The 15,147-nt window shown below is 49.7% G+C and overlaps 1 long non-coding RNA gene across 2 annotated transcripts; it reads left to right on the forward strand.

The window, feature by feature from the left end:
• The first annotated feature begins 11,573 nt into the window (after positions 1-11,573).
• LOC115504684 lies at positions 11,574-14,422 on the forward strand. 2 transcript variants are annotated; one of them, XR_003965754.1, is made up of 3 exons: positions 11,574-11,772; positions 12,145-12,415; positions 12,774-14,422. It is a non-coding gene; the product is annotated as an uncharacterized LOC115504684 (long non-coding RNA). The 2 variants fall into 2 exon arrangements; XR_003965755.1 differs by having other exon boundaries at positions 11,594-11,772; positions 12,145-12,280.
• The last annotated feature ends 725 nt before the right edge of the window (positions 14,423-15,147 follow it).

Genomic DNA, 15,147 nt, shown 5'->3' on the forward strand with positions numbered 1-15,147 from the left:
ACATATGAAACACACTTACCACATTGCTCAAAAAATGGAATCTATTAATATTATTATCATATACATATGTAATTCAGACTCCAGTGGGTGCCCTTGAGGATTGGACTGATATCAGCCTACACTTAAATTCCTCAGCCCGGAACAGTCAAAAGCCCTCCTCCAGTTTCCAGAACCTCCTGCAGACAACCTGCTCATGTACCATCCTGTGTGCTCTCCATCTGGGGGTGTGGCTCCGGGGCCTCCCTGCGCTGCCCGCCCTCCTACGCCATGCACTGTGGCCTCGTTTCACCCTCACTGTCCCCACTCCCAGCAAATTAATCAGACCCAAGCCCGACCAGCCTCAAAGCCCAGGCTTTTAATCGATTCTCATAGGAAACCAAGTTACTTGAAGCATTTTTGTTGTTCTCTGACTTTTTAACCAAAGATTGGGGTAGGAGATATCAAGGGACCTGACACAAGGCACACGTCCGTTGTCACCTCCCATGTCACCCTTTCGATCCTCTTGTTCCCTCCTGGTGTGGGTGCTGTACGTAGGTCAACCAGGAAGCTCTCCCCGCCACACCCACGCTCAGAGCCCCTCATGATCTGAGCATCTGCCCCAAGACACTGTTCAAAAATTTTCTTATCCATGAATAGGGTTGTCTCCTTGAAATGAGCTCTGGAATGTTCTCTACCTCCTTACCTTCAGGCCTGAAAACGGAGAGGAAGAAAACACAAGATGACTTTTGGCATCTACACCTCCAACTGACCTGACCCCCGCTACACTCTCCCTAAGGAATCCCAGGGGCCTCCTTTCCATCGCTCCCTGATGTGCCCATCTGCTTGAGAGGGTTGATTCCCTCCACCCCCACCCCCCGCCGTGACTCCCCCAACCCCCATGCCTCAGGCAGGGGCTCTGTAATAGCCAGGGTCCACGTAGGTCTTGTGAGCGGTGGGGATATGGTTTGGTTGAAGTTACTTCAAATACAGGATCATTAGCATTTTAGGGTGACTTGAAATCAGGCACAATTGCAGCCCGAATCTTCTGCCGTCCCACCTCCACCTAGAGGGGCAGGCACTGCCCTGTGCCTCTGACCTCACCCGCTGGGAAGGCACAGTCCTGAGCGACCAGCCTCCTGCAAGAAGAGAGTTGAGTGACTCCCAAGGTTTTCTTTTTGGGGTTGTTCTTCTGCACGGGACCGGCACATCTTCCTGTAATATTTTGGTTTGCGATAGGAAGTACACACTTGGTCTTCGTTTCTGTGCCCGTTTCTGGCACTGGGCTCTTAACACCCTTGGGGTTTCCTGTGAAGAGGGAGAGAGGGATATCATCTGTTATATTAATGAGTGACTTTTGGAAAGCCCCTAGATCCGCTAAGGTGAGGGCTGGTTCCCAGAGGAACCGATCCAGAGATTAGAGGCTGGAACTGTCAATCCTACCTGCACCCCATCCCCCACCTCTGGGGAGGGGAACCGGGCTGGAGAAGAAATTCAATTGCCACTGGCCCATGATTTAATCAATCAGACCTATGTTAACGAAACTGCCTTAAAAGGCCGAAGGACACGGTTTGGAAAACATCCATGTTGGTGAACCAGAGCGCATCCACGGCAGGATAAAAACTTCTTTGTTTGGGACCTTGCCCTGCGTATCTCTCCACCTGGTCGTTGATTCGTATCCTTCAACATCTTCTGTAACAAACTGGTAATCTAGGGGGTAAACGGGCTTCCTGAGTTCTATGAGCCGCTCTAGCCAATTAATCGGACTCAATGAGGGGTCGCGGAAGCCTCTGACCTACAGCCAGCTGGTCAGAAGCACAGATCACAAGCTGGACTCCACACTGGTGTCCGAAGCGGGGAGCGGTCTTGTGCGACGGGGCCCCCAGCCTGTGGATCTGCTGATGTCTCTGGGTAAGCGGTGCCAGAGTGGAGTTGAACTGTAGGACACCTAGCTAGGGTTGTGGCCTTGTTTGGTGGTGTAAGGAACCCTCCGCCGCCCCCCCTCACCGGAACTGGGTGCAGATCATGCTCCCTGCGCCACCGCACTCTTACTTCCTGACCTACGTGTCCGGAAAACCGGGGCAGAATTCACGCGGCTTGAGACATTTCTCTTTACAGCTCCCCTCTGTGTTTTATGTCTCAACTGCCAACTCTGTTTCCGCTTCAGACTCAACATGTCCAGACCCGGACCCAGGAGGGGGGACCCTCTGCCCAAATCTGATCCTTTTACAGTGTTGTAGGTCTCAGCCAGTGACACTAGCATCCGTCCGATCAGTAAAGCCGGAAACCAATGAATCGTCTCTGACCGGGCCCCTCTCCCTGGCCCTGAGTAATCAGTTACCGAATCACCACGTCACCTCCAAACATTCAAACCTGTCCTCCTCCTTTCCCTCTAACACCACCGCTGCCCCAGTGCCCCATCTGCTCTCTTTTGGTGGCAGGTCTCTAACTGTTCCCTTTACATCCACTCAAGCCCCCCTCCCGCACCCGTTCCAGCAGCAGCCAAAATTATCTTTTCATCTGTAGGACGCTGCTTCTCATGTAAAAAAGAAAAGGACCTAAGAAAATGCACGCGTACCTGCATTTGTACAGCAACGGGGAACCCCAAGCTAATGGGACTGATTAGCTACAGAGGGTAGGTGGGAAGGCTGTAGAAAGGGGAGACAGGGAGAGGGTGGGAAGGATGGCAAGAACTGTCCTTGGCTGAGTATACTTTTTGCATAGTTCCGATTTTAGAACTGTGGTCATGTTTCACATATCCAGGAAATAAATATGTAAATAATAAAGAAATAAGCGGGATGTGTGTGTTTGGAGGAGGGTGGAAGGATCCCAGGTGAAATACACACAGTAACAAACTTAATTACGTTAAAAATGAAGGTCATACCACACGAAAGGGAGTGGGGAAGAAAAGAACGAGTCTAGCTTTGAAAAAAAAATCTACTTTCACTATGTGATTGCTGCATGAACGGGAGGTACCTGCTGACACGTCCAGCTTGAGGATAACAGCAGGTGTGCTTATTTATGTATTTATTTATGTGTTTGTTTATTTCTTCATTTATTTCTATTTTAGAGAGCGCCACAGGGGGAGGGGGCAGAGGGAGAGAGAGAGAATCTCAAGCAGGTCCTATGCCCAGCACCGAGCCTGACTTGGGACTCAATCCTCAAACCCATGACCCTGGGGTCATGACCTGAGCCGAAATCAAGTCAGACGCTCCAGCAACTGAGCCACCGAGGCACCCTGAGAAATGGTTTCTTAAGGGGACTCAGGGACAGAAGCGTGTCTTGAGTGGCTATAAGACCCAAGACACGTACGTCTGCAACCTCAGCTCTGTAAGATGTACTTCTATAACTCTAGAGACTGGGGACTACGTGCCAGTAACCCACCAGGTAGGAAATATCGTGTCTTTGGAGCAGTTAAAGGATATTATGCCCCAAGGGTGTACTTATGGGTGTGATTAGACAAAAAGGAAAGAATGTGGATGTGGGGGCTGTACTCAAAGCTTCAGGTCACAAAGCAGTCGTCGTGACACGTTCGTCCAAGATGGTGTTAGTCCGGTTCACACAATGATGTCAAAGGCTAAAGACAGATTCTAGCTGATGGCAATGTACTTCCCATTTATGGGCTAGCATTCTGCGTTTATGTGTATTACAGGATCGAGCAAACAAGTAACTTTATTATGGAGGAAAGCACTAGGTTTCTTGCCGTTGGAGAAGAGAGTTACAAATGAGAAAATGAGAAAGACCAGAAAAAGCCCTGTGATTTTAGATTACAATTGGAGTTATCAGTATGAACTCATGATTTTTAATATATATATACAGACAGGTAAGTATAGATAAAGATACATATATACATATATTTCCTAGTTCTATTCATCAAAAGGGCCTAGGAGTAATAACACCCCAGTCGCAACCAACATATCTAGCACCCACATCAGGCTTCTTAATATAATTTTACAAAATAGGGTCCAGTAGTCCTTCAAAATTTCAGGCTGAGAACAGAGAAAGAACAAGATGGGCCCCAGACATCTTGTGATGCCCAAAGCAAGAAAGTCTTGGGGCGCCTGGGTGGCACAGTCAGTTAGGTGTCTGACTTCAGCTCAAGTCACGATCTCACGGTTCGTGAGTTCAAGCCCCACGTCGGGCTCTGGGCCGACAGCTCAGAGCCTGGAGCCTGCGTCAGATTCTGTGTCTCCCTCTCTCTCTCTGCCCCTCCCCTGCTCACGCTCTGGCTGTCTGTCTGTCTGTCTCTCTCAAAACTAAATAAACATTAATAGAATTTTTTAAAATAATAACAAATTTTAAAAACACAAGGAAGTCTCAAAGAACGGTGGAAGCATGTCAAAAGGACAGAACAGCCAACGTAAAGGGTCTCTCTCTAGCCAAAAATGCTATGTTGAGCAACACAATAAATAACAGTCATGGACTGTAACCCACAGAATAACATAAATGTATATGATCCCATAGTGATGTAAAGAAATAACTGAGTAAATAATTAAATGGGGGTTAAGAAATGAGTCTGGTACAGTAGCATCCCAATAAATAAATGCCGAAGGAATGATGGAAACAAACATCACAACTTGGCAACCACCACAGTAATAATTGTTACAGGTGAAAATCATTAATACATGCTAAAATTAGTGGAAGAAAGCATGATGGGAAGTAGGATTTTTGCATAGTCTCAAGGTATCCACCTGTAAGATACATACTGGTCGAAACAGGAAGAGCAGTGACTTTGCGATGAAAACACGTGGCAAATACAAGTTTAAAAAAGTTAACCAAGTTAACATCACGGGTTGTGATGCGTAGTTCATAGCCAGTGCCTCCTATTATACTGCACTAAAAAGGACACAATGTCACAGTGTTCTTGCCAGCAACGCACAATCTGAACTTAAACATGAGAAAACATCAAATACCAATTGAGAGACATTCCGCAGAAATAATCCGCCAGGATTCTTGAAAGGCACCAGGATATTTAAAGACAAAGGCACGACCACACATTGAAGGGAAAAGAGACACGACAAATAAATGCCGTGAAAATTCTGGGTTGGATCTTGCATTGGAAAAGGACATCTTGATTTGGTTTTAAAAAATATTTTTTTAAGGCTTATTCATTAAAAAAAAATGTTTTAATGTTTATTTTTGAGAGACAGGGACAGAGCATGAGTGGCAGAGGGGGAGAGAGAGAGGGAGACACAGAATCCAAAGCAGGCTCCGAGCTCTGGAGCTGTCAGCCCAGAGCCCGACGTGGGGCTCGAACCCATGAACTGTGAGATCATGACCTGAACCGAACTCGGATGCTTAACCGACTGAGCCACCCAAGTGCCCCAATGTTTATTCATTTTTGAGAGAGAGAGACAGACAGAGCACGAGCAGAGGAGGGGCAGAGAGAGAGGGAGACACAGAACTCATAGTGGGCTCCAGGCTCTGAGCTGTCAGCACAGAGCCCAAAGTGGGGCTCAAACTCACAAACTGCAAGATCGTGACCTGAGCTCGAGTCGGTCGCTTAACCGACTGAGCCACACAGGAGTCCCTTGATTTGCTTTTAATAAGTGGACTTCTGTAAGATGCTAACATTTGGGGAGGCTGGGTGGAGAGTATGTGGGAACTCTGAACTCTTTTTGGAATTTTTTTTTTTTAATTTTTTTTTTCAACGTTTATTTATTTTTGGGACAGAGAGAGACAGAGTATGAACGGGGGAGGGGCAGAGAGAGAGGGAGACACAGAATCGGAAACAGGCTCCAGGCTCTGAGCCATCAGCCCAGAGCCCGACGCGGGGCTCGAACCCACGGGCCGCGAGATCGTGACCTGGCTGAAGTCGGACGCTTAACCGACTGCGCCACCCAGGCGCCCCTGGAATTTTTTTTTAAGTTTATTTTGAGAGAGAGAGAGAGCATGCATGAGTGAGGGAGAGCAGAGGGAAAGAGAGGCAGAATCCCAAGCAGGCTCCACACCATCATTGTGGAGCCCGACTTGGGGTCTGAACCCACAAACCTTGAGATCATGACCTGAGCTGAGATCAAGAGTCAGAGGCTTAACTGAATGCGCCACCCAGGCACCCCCTGGAACTTTTTTAAAGTTTAAAATTAGTAAGTTTAAAGAAAGACGTCTTTTTATGTTTATTTTTGAGAGAGACAGAGGAAGAGCGTGAGTGGGGGAGGTGCAGAGAGAGAGAGAGAGAGAGGGAGACAGAGGATCTGAAGCGGGCTCTGTGCTGACAGGAGGGAGCCCGATATGGGGCTCGAACTCACAAACCGTGAGATCATGACCTCAACTGAAGTTGGACACTTAACCAACTGAACTACCCAGGGGCCCCTGAGGTGCACCTTTTCACTGTCTCTGGATATGCCCTGTTCATATTGCAACTTGCATGGTGGGCGGTAACCAGATACTCCAGTGGTCTTTTGGGTAGTCAGGCTTGACAAGCAAAGGTGTGGACATCGTCTCCACCCGGGGCCTGGGACTATACAGAGGAACCTCCTAACCAGAGGTGGAGAACCTCATCCTAAGTCCCCAGGAACATACTCATGTCCCTGAAAGGCAGCAGAGCACAGGGTAAAAGGGTAGACTCTGGAGTCAGACCTTGGGGCTCATCTTGAGAGTTATAACGATAGGCAACATTTACTGAAGTTAAATATGTACAGGACACGGAGGTAGGCACTTTACCCACACTATCCTGTTTAATCCTTCCCCCTAGTAGAGGGGAAACGGAGGCAGAAACAGATTAAGAGAGCTGCCCTAAGTCACTCAAGTCGCGTCCGGTCTTGAACTCTGACTGTTGTGCACACTTCCTAAAAGTGTCCTTCCTCCAATATCCTCTCAAGGAGGTGAACATGGTCCAACTTCAGGAGACGTTCCAGTCGGAAAGATCTCTTAAGAGTCCACTCCTGTGGCCTCTCTGCTCTGCTTGCCTGTCACGTCAGGATAGGATGATGCACATTCAACAGCATCTGGAGGCATCGTCTCTACTGTTGAACTTAACCGGTGAGTGACTACGTGGCAGGAATTTGGGCCCAGGAAGATTGGGCACAGGGGCAAGGAAGGGCCTTCTGGGTGGGCACCTGAGCTGCGTGGCAGGCAGACAGCCCGCCCCCTTCTCTGGGGTTCATCTCAAAAAAGTGACTGTCAGCTATTGGAGGCTGGGGCTGGTTTTGGCTTCCTGCTCACCCATCACCCATGCTAGTGATCTGTCTCCTGAACCCCCCGTGAGCTGTCTCCCCCTCTTCATGCCCCTTCTCAGGCTCCTGGCAGCATAGGTTACCGTGATCAAGGCTTCCTCGTTCCATAGGTGCTCAAACCTTTGATTTCTTCTCCTTCAGTCTTGGAAGAGAGGAAGCAGGGAAAGTCCTCAGGATATGGAGCAGCGAGACCCGATTGTGCCATCGCGTGACGGCCATGTGCCCTTGAGCAAGTCATGTCACATCTCTGCTACGTTCTGGATGCACAGAGTTATTTTGAGACATACATGAGATGCATATTTGGGGAAGCACAAGGACTGTGTCGATGTCGGTTTCTCTTCTTACTTCCTCCACGCTGGGACGGAGACCCAGAGCGGTTCTGCACAGGTCGTCCTGCACAAGGAAAGGAGACAGAGCTCTGTGGCTTTGCTGCCCGGCAGCATTCGGACTACAGCTCTCCCCCAGTCACCGGGCATCCCGGGGGGACCCCACCAAGGCTGATGAACTCCTCCTCTCCCTTCCACTTCAACTAACATTTATTGAGCCCCTGTTATGAGTCAGACATTCTCACCTCCAACATCTAACTTATTCTCATGACAGCCCCACACATTTATATACAACCTCCCATTAAGGAAACTGAGGCTCAGACAGGTGACTTACCTTGCCCAGGTTCATAAGTTGGTAATTAGTTGAATTCGCATCTGCCTGTCAGCAAGGCTAGTGCTGTTTCTGCCACTACAAAGCTACCATAAACGAATAACTTCATTTGAACACCAGACAGCCCTGTGATCTTGGCAAAGGTAGAATTATCACTCTCGCTTTACGTAGGAAGAAAATGAGTTTGCGAGAGCTCGTGAGGTTAGAAGGCATAGACCTGGGGATAGAATCAAGGTCTCTGGTTTCAGTTCGTCCATTCATTCATTCATTCATTGTACAATTTCCTGAGTTCCAACCCTCTACCCAATACTGGGAAGACAAATCCAGTTTAGAAAGGAGCTCACGTTCTAGCTGGAGGGAAAGGCAATCAAATGTGATTGTAATCTCTCTGCTTTTCCTGTGGGAATGTTCTTTGAAATAGTCCTGGGTTCTCCTTTCTCACCCCACGCTCACACCTCCACCCCTTCAAAGACGCGTCCGTGTCCACCATGCCCCCACGATTGCACTTGCGAACGTCAGCAGTGGTGTCCGTGTTGGCAGATCTAATGGTCCCCCTTGATTTCATCTTATTCTGTCTCTGAGCAATCCTTCTCATGGACAACTCCCTTCTTTTTGAAACCCTTTCTCCTCTTGTTTTCCGGGTGCTACCTGCTTCTCCTATGTCTTCGCCACCTCATCCTCGTGGGTCGCAGGGCTTTATGCAGGAATATGTCTGCATGTTCTTTAAACACATGGAGTTTGACCCAGCTCTGGACTTTGCCTTGGCTGTTCCTTCTGCTAGAATTCTTTTCGCCTCATCTTTACATGGCTGGTTCCTTATCTTTCAAGTCTCTGATTAAATTTTAGATCTTCAGAGAAGGCTTCACTGATACTCCATCTAAAGATGACCCTCGATCTTTTCCTTTAGAGTTCCACCCTTTAGTTCTCTGCATTGGACTCACCACTATCTCCTATTTTGCTTACTTATTTTATTTGCCATCTCTTTCCCTCAACCAAAAATAAGCTCTTTGAAAACAAGGGCTTTGCCCATCTTGTAGAAGAATGCTTGGCCCATAGTGAGCATTTGACAAATGTTTGTTTAATAAACATATGGAAGGGGGGCGCCTGGGTGGCTCAGTCGGTTAAGCGTCCTACTTGGGCTCAGGTCATGATCTCGGGGTCCATGAGTTCGAGTCCTGCGTCGGGCTCTGTGCTGACAGCTCAGAGCCTGGAGCCTGCTTCAGATACTGTGTCTTCCTCTCTCTCTGACCCTCCCCCGATCATGCTCTGTCTCTCTCTGTATCAAAAATAAATAAATGTTTAAAAAAAACAATAACATATGGAAGGTGTTCTCTGAAAGATAGGAGAGACAGAGACAGAGAGAGAAAGAGAGACTTTGAAAGCTAATTAAAAGAGTTTTTAGAAGGGTACATGGTCAACAGTATCAAATGCCCCAGATACGTCAAATATGACAATAAATAAAATGTTTCCATTGGATGCAGAAATTTGGACGTCCCCAATAATCTCAGCAAAAGCAATTCCGGTGGAGATTTGCATGTGGAAAGCTAACCCAGGAGCACTGTGTGCAGTACGTGGACGTGAGACAGTGAATGCAATTTAAGCTTAGCTGTAAGGTGAAAGGAAGCTAGAGAAATTGATAGGTCATCAGGGTCAAGGAGGATTGTTCTGTTTTGGTTTTGGTTTTGCTTTGGGATGGAAAACATTTGAGCATGATCATACACTGAGGAGTCTACGAAGGAAAAAAAACATATAGGAAAGGTGATCATTATAAAGCAAGGTTCTTGAAGGAAAGAAGGGATGGAATCTAGTGAACAAGAATGAATTCTTAGGAAAAAGGGTCAGCATCTTCTCTTCCAGGTCAGGGGAGAAGAAGCAAAGCATGGAGAGATGTAAAAAGAAAAAAAAGGGGGGGAGGACGGGGGTGGGACGCCTGGGTGGCTCAGTCAGTTAAGCGTCCGACTTCGTCTGAGGTCGTGATCTCACAGTCCGTGGGTTCGAGCCCCGCGTTGGACTCTTTGTGTCGACAGCCCAGAGACTGGAGCCTGCTTCAGATTCTGTATTTCCCTCTCCCTCTGCTCCTCCCCTGCTCTCTCTCTCTCTCTCTCTCTCTCAAAAATAAATAAAGATTGAAAAAAAAAAAAAACTACCCAACTTTAGGGGTACGGGTTGAGAAATGGAAGGAGTTCCCTCTTAATGGGTAATATTTTCCCTCTGAATGTCAACCGCTGATGGCAAGAGAAGTAGGCGAAGGGGCAGGCCCTTGCTAAGACAAAAGGTCTAGAATAGCCATCAGCCATCGTAGGTAGGGATGAGAAGTAAACTGCATTCGGAACAATGACAGAAAAGAACGCGTGTTGATACTGAAGTCGGGTGAGGTCAGACCCATGTACTCTTGAGGAAAGTGTGAGTGTGCAGAGAAAGGAAGGTGGCATTGGGTCAGTCCAGGTTGGGGAGCACGTGGGGCTGTCCTCACCCCTGGTGCTGTGCCCGAGGCCCCCTCTCTCACCAGCATACAGCTACTACGTAAACACACCCAAGCAGAAAACATTTGTTCTGCAAAAGCCACTGCCCCCATTTTCTAGTGGAATAAACGAACTCGTGCTCACACCCTTGCTCATTCCCAGAACCCGAGTGCACCGCTCCGGCATCCTGACTTCTTGAAGCTGCTCTTGGTACCTGAAGGGAACTGGAACATACACCCTCCAAGCACTGAGGAGTGGGACTATATGCTTAAGAGGGCAGAAAAGGCACATTCTGGAAATGGTCTGGGTCAGCGGAACGCTAACACTGCCTTCCAGGGTCCTCTCGGCCCCTGGACAGAAGCGGGGAGGGATGGAAGGCAGACTAGCAGAAAGGAGGCATGCCCTGTGACACACTGAGGCTGTGTCAGAGCTTTGCTTCTAGTAGAAAATGCTGGGCGTGGGTGAAGGAGCTGACTGGCATGTTGGTGCCCCGGGGCCTCCATGTGGGCCCAGGCTGGGGTCCTTCTCAGGTGGCATCAGTGTTAAAGGAGCTTGGGCCCCCGCACAGCTGAACACAGGCTGGGAGGAAATTCTTCCTTCTGAAGTTATCACTTCTCACTTAATGACTTTTGGGGGTGTGTCTCCGGGTGGAGAGGAGGTGATTAACCCTTTCCTGAGACACGTAGTTGCCTTCGAGGCTTGGGGAGGAATCTAACTCAACTCATTTTGTGCCATTTACTATAGTCAATGCCGTAACTATAGTCAGCAGTGGGTGGTTGATCTACATGATATAACCTGCAGCTTAAATCCAATCCCGAGAGGGAGGGAGGGAGACAGAGAGAGAGAGAGAGAGAGAGACTTTCCACATAGACCTTTCAAACACTGTCCACAGGAGAGCTGAGGCTAGAATCAGTATTTAAAAATTTTTTTTCTTAATGTTTTTACTTATTTTTGAGAGAGAGAGACAGAGCATGAGCAGGGAAGGGGCAGAGAGAGAGGGAGACACAGAATCGGAAGCAGGCTCCGGGCTCTGAGCCATCAGCACAGAGCCCCAGTGCGGGGCTCGAACTCACAGACTGTGAGATCATGACCTGAGCCGAAGTCGGACGCTCAAACGACTGAGCCACCCAGGCGCCCCGTAGAATCAGTATTTAACAAACATGTACAGAACATGACTGCTTGTATTCAGGCTTCGAGTTGCAAAGAAGGGAGTTTCCAGTCTAATGGGGGAGACCTAGACGATGCCCTCAGAAAGCATTCCAACGCGAGGACCAAGCAGGCCGACAGAAAGCACCACAGAAAGAGGGCAAATGGGCATGACTCAGGGGAGGTACGTAACCGCCGAGGGGATGTGGAAGTGTTGACAGATCAGAGGATGTTGATCCCCTTCTTTAAAGGATAAAGTGCTTCATCTGAGAAGCCAGCAGAGGAGAATTCTTCAACAGGCTTGAGCTTAGAAGGCGGGAAGGAAAAGGTGGAAGAATGCCTCATCTTGAAGAAAGGTAACCCCGCGTCCAGTCGTCCTGCTAAATCCCCCGTCATCCCTGGGCGGGAAGCCCTGAGCAAAGCCACCACATAGGCCTGCCCCAGGGTCTGCCCCCTCCCAGAGCAGGGCTGCTCTCTTTCTCTGGCACCACTGCATTCAAGGCCACGGGCAGACCCGAGGCTCTGGGCCGCCTCCCACCTCTGGAAAAGTCCGGGCAGAAAGGTAACAATGAGTCAATGTTTAGCTCAGGGAGACAAAAGGCCCTTTGATAAGACCCTGGCCTCGGCAGACGCCTCCGCTCTGCGAATGAGCTTGGATTGCATTCAGGAAGAGGGGGAGCAGGAAGCCGCGGTTAGTGAGCCCCCCCCCACCCCCCTTGTCCTTTCAGACGCCGTGGCTGTGGTATAGACCCTGCATTTTGGACCCTGGCCTGGCAATCACGCTTCTAGTCGCCTCGTCTGATAAGGCCCTCCTCACACCCAGGAATTCTGGGCTTGTTCCGACGGAGATGGGAGCGGGGCCAGGTAGCCACGTGGAGGGAGCTGGGACTTGCCTCCACTGCAGGGGGGAGGGGGGCACAGCTCGATGATGCCGGAGTCCTGTGTCCCTGAGCCTGCATTTCTAGAGAGCCACCTCCTCTGTGATGTGCCGGTTCCCTGGTGAGTCTGTTGTCTCAGCTACTCACCTTTCCAAGGCAAAGCGGGGAAGAAAACACTAAGCTGTCGGTGAGGCTCTGCAGGGAAACAGAGTGCGGGCCTTTAGGAGCCTTCCAGGGGGGCTGGTTAGGAGGGAAGCTGGGACTGGGCTCACAGATTAGCAGCCTTTGTGTGGGTCATTTGGATTTTATGGAGACCGTGGAGACAAGGAGCTAGGGGCAGGTGGGACTGTGACAGGTAATAAGAAATGTATCTTGGGCCCTCACACAGAGCTCCTAAGACCTTTGGAATTTCCTAAATGGTGAGAATCATAAAAGTTTCTCTTGTTGTGTTAATGAGGCAACTTTTGGAATATCCCTAGGTCACCTAAGGATGGGAGTTGTTTACCTGAAGACCCCACCTTACCCGCCCCCCACCCGCCCGTGAGGAGTGGGGGCTGGAGGATGCGTCCAGTCACCCTTGGCCAGTGAATTAATAAACTGTGACTATGCAATGAAGCTTCCGTTAAAAACAAAACCAAAAAAGGATGGGGTTTAGAGAGCTAATGGGTTGTGAACATGGGGGGGGAGGATTGTGGGAACCTCTGAGTTAAAGCTGATTGGTCAGAGGCACAGGGGACAACCTGGCCTAGTGATTAACATGTGAAGTTGGGGAGTCTTGGAGACTGAGCCCTTAACCTGTGGGATCTGACTCTGTCTCCGGGGAGGCCTGGTCAGAATTGAGTTGAATTGTAAAACAGCCAGCCAGCCAGTGTCCAAAAATTTCTTGGTAGTGTGGAGACCGCCTCCCCCCGCCGCCATATTGGAATTAGATTCATAAAGACGGGGTTAAAGCTGCTGGGTGGGGACCAGGACATGAGATAGCCACCATGGAAAGCTCAGTCTGCTAAAAGTGAAGTCCTATATGAACAAATAAATGCATCCCCCTCTCTGCCCCTTAGCATCAGTGCCAGCCCCCTTAGTTCCACCCTGCCCTGTGCCCCCTCCCCTCAACACACACAGAGGAATCTGGGCTTAATGAGACCTGGGCTCTGGGGAAGGGAGAAGAAAGTAGACAAACCGGTTCAACAGGGAGGAAGGATTCTTGCCATTCTCTTCCCAGGCTGAGGACGGAAAGGAGTAGGGGAGCAAGTGAGGTGAGCTTGTGGAGGGAGAAGGAAGGGCCTCAGAAGGCTGGGTGCTCTCCCAAAACGGACAGAAATGGGTGCTGCTTTGTGTCCTTCGTTATTCCAGCAGGATTTCAAGAAGGCAGGCTGACTGGCCCCATCTTGCAGGCCCGTGCATGAGGGGAGGGCACGTGAATTGCCTGAGGAGGACGGAGTTTGAGGGGGAGGAGAGAAGAAGCAAGGCAGTCAACAGATTGAGCTGGGCACCATGCATTAGCCATGCCGACCCAGATGCAAGGTGGGAGAGCCTGGTGCTGCGCACACGAGGGATGGCCCCTCTGAAGGCTGAGGGGGTCTGAGGTTCTTGGATGTCCTTCAGCATTCTCTTGTCCAGGCCCCAACCCTCTGGGCTGCTCCCCGCCGTTGAACAAAGCATCTTCCTAACCCTCAGAGGTACAAGAAGACCCGGGAGACCGAAGACGCCAGGCCACCGCATGTCAGCAGTCCAGTCTCCTCACTTGACTCCTGCACTGGTCTGATAGAATGGCCACCACACCCCCATGCCAGGCTTCTGACGCCCCCCTGTCCTCCAGGGGTCCCAAGCCAGATGGAGACCATCCGCATATCCCCTGTGGTCTAGCTGCGCCACGGCTGGAATTATTTCCCAAGAATTTGATGGGAAAGTGTAAGAAAGGCAGAACTCTTCAATAAGAGAATACAAGAGCCATCAGAGCTCAACTCCCTTATTTGAGTCCAGCCACAGACTGGTGTGGCCGGCAGGAGTTCTAGTTCTGCGGCTTTATCGCAGAACATGAGGGGACTGGGTTCTGTTCTCTGTTCGCCCGACTCCCAGCATGCCCGGCCTCTTGCAGGTGTTGGATGAATAAATGAACGGATTGCCAGCAGACAGGAGTGCAGGGTGGATTTACTCAAAGGCCACTTGCCCAAACATCTGGGGACCCCCATCCTCTCCCATCCTGTCCCCAACCCCTGCCTTCAGGGAGCAGAGAATATTCCCAAACAAACTGATCATACAAACTGGGCTAACGTGATGCGAAAGAGTCAAGGACATCTAGGATGCTTCCCTACAGCAGGTCCCATTTTCAGTAAAGCCAAAAACTCTTTGAGCTCCGGGTAATGTCCCTTGCTATCTTCCTTTGGGCCTGTCTTTCTATGGATCCTGCTGTTCTCCCGTCTCTCCGATCCCTCCTCGGCGCTTCAGCCTTTCGGCCTCTTTTTCTTTGTTTCTCTGGATTGTAGGCCTGGGTCCGAAACCGGGATCCTCCCAGGCTGGCCTCTCTGACCCTGATCTTCAGAGCCCCCCCCCCCCCCACCCCGCCCCTGCCCCGGCACCTTCAAAGTGTTCAGTGCTAAGCAGATGTGCACAGACAAAAGACAGCAAGCCTGCTTGTAGAGACATGTATCCACAAAGACACCTGGGAGCACTGTTTCCTTAGGCTACTGGGATGGGTCTGCTGCATCCAGATATTTTACAGTAGTTTTGTTTTGTAAGAATTATGTGCGCTTGAGCAACATACTGGCATTTTATTTTTCTTTGGAGGTTCTGGCACAAATGAATGAAAATACCCATCCCCCTGCAATGTATTTGCTGTGAAAGATACATTTGCAA

Source organism: Lynx canadensis, chromosome F1 (assembly GCF_007474595.2).
Source record: "Lynx canadensis isolate LIC74 chromosome F1, mLynCan4.pri.v2, whole genome shotgun sequence".
Lineage (NCBI taxonomy): Eukaryota > Metazoa > Chordata > Mammalia > Carnivora > Felidae > Lynx > Lynx canadensis.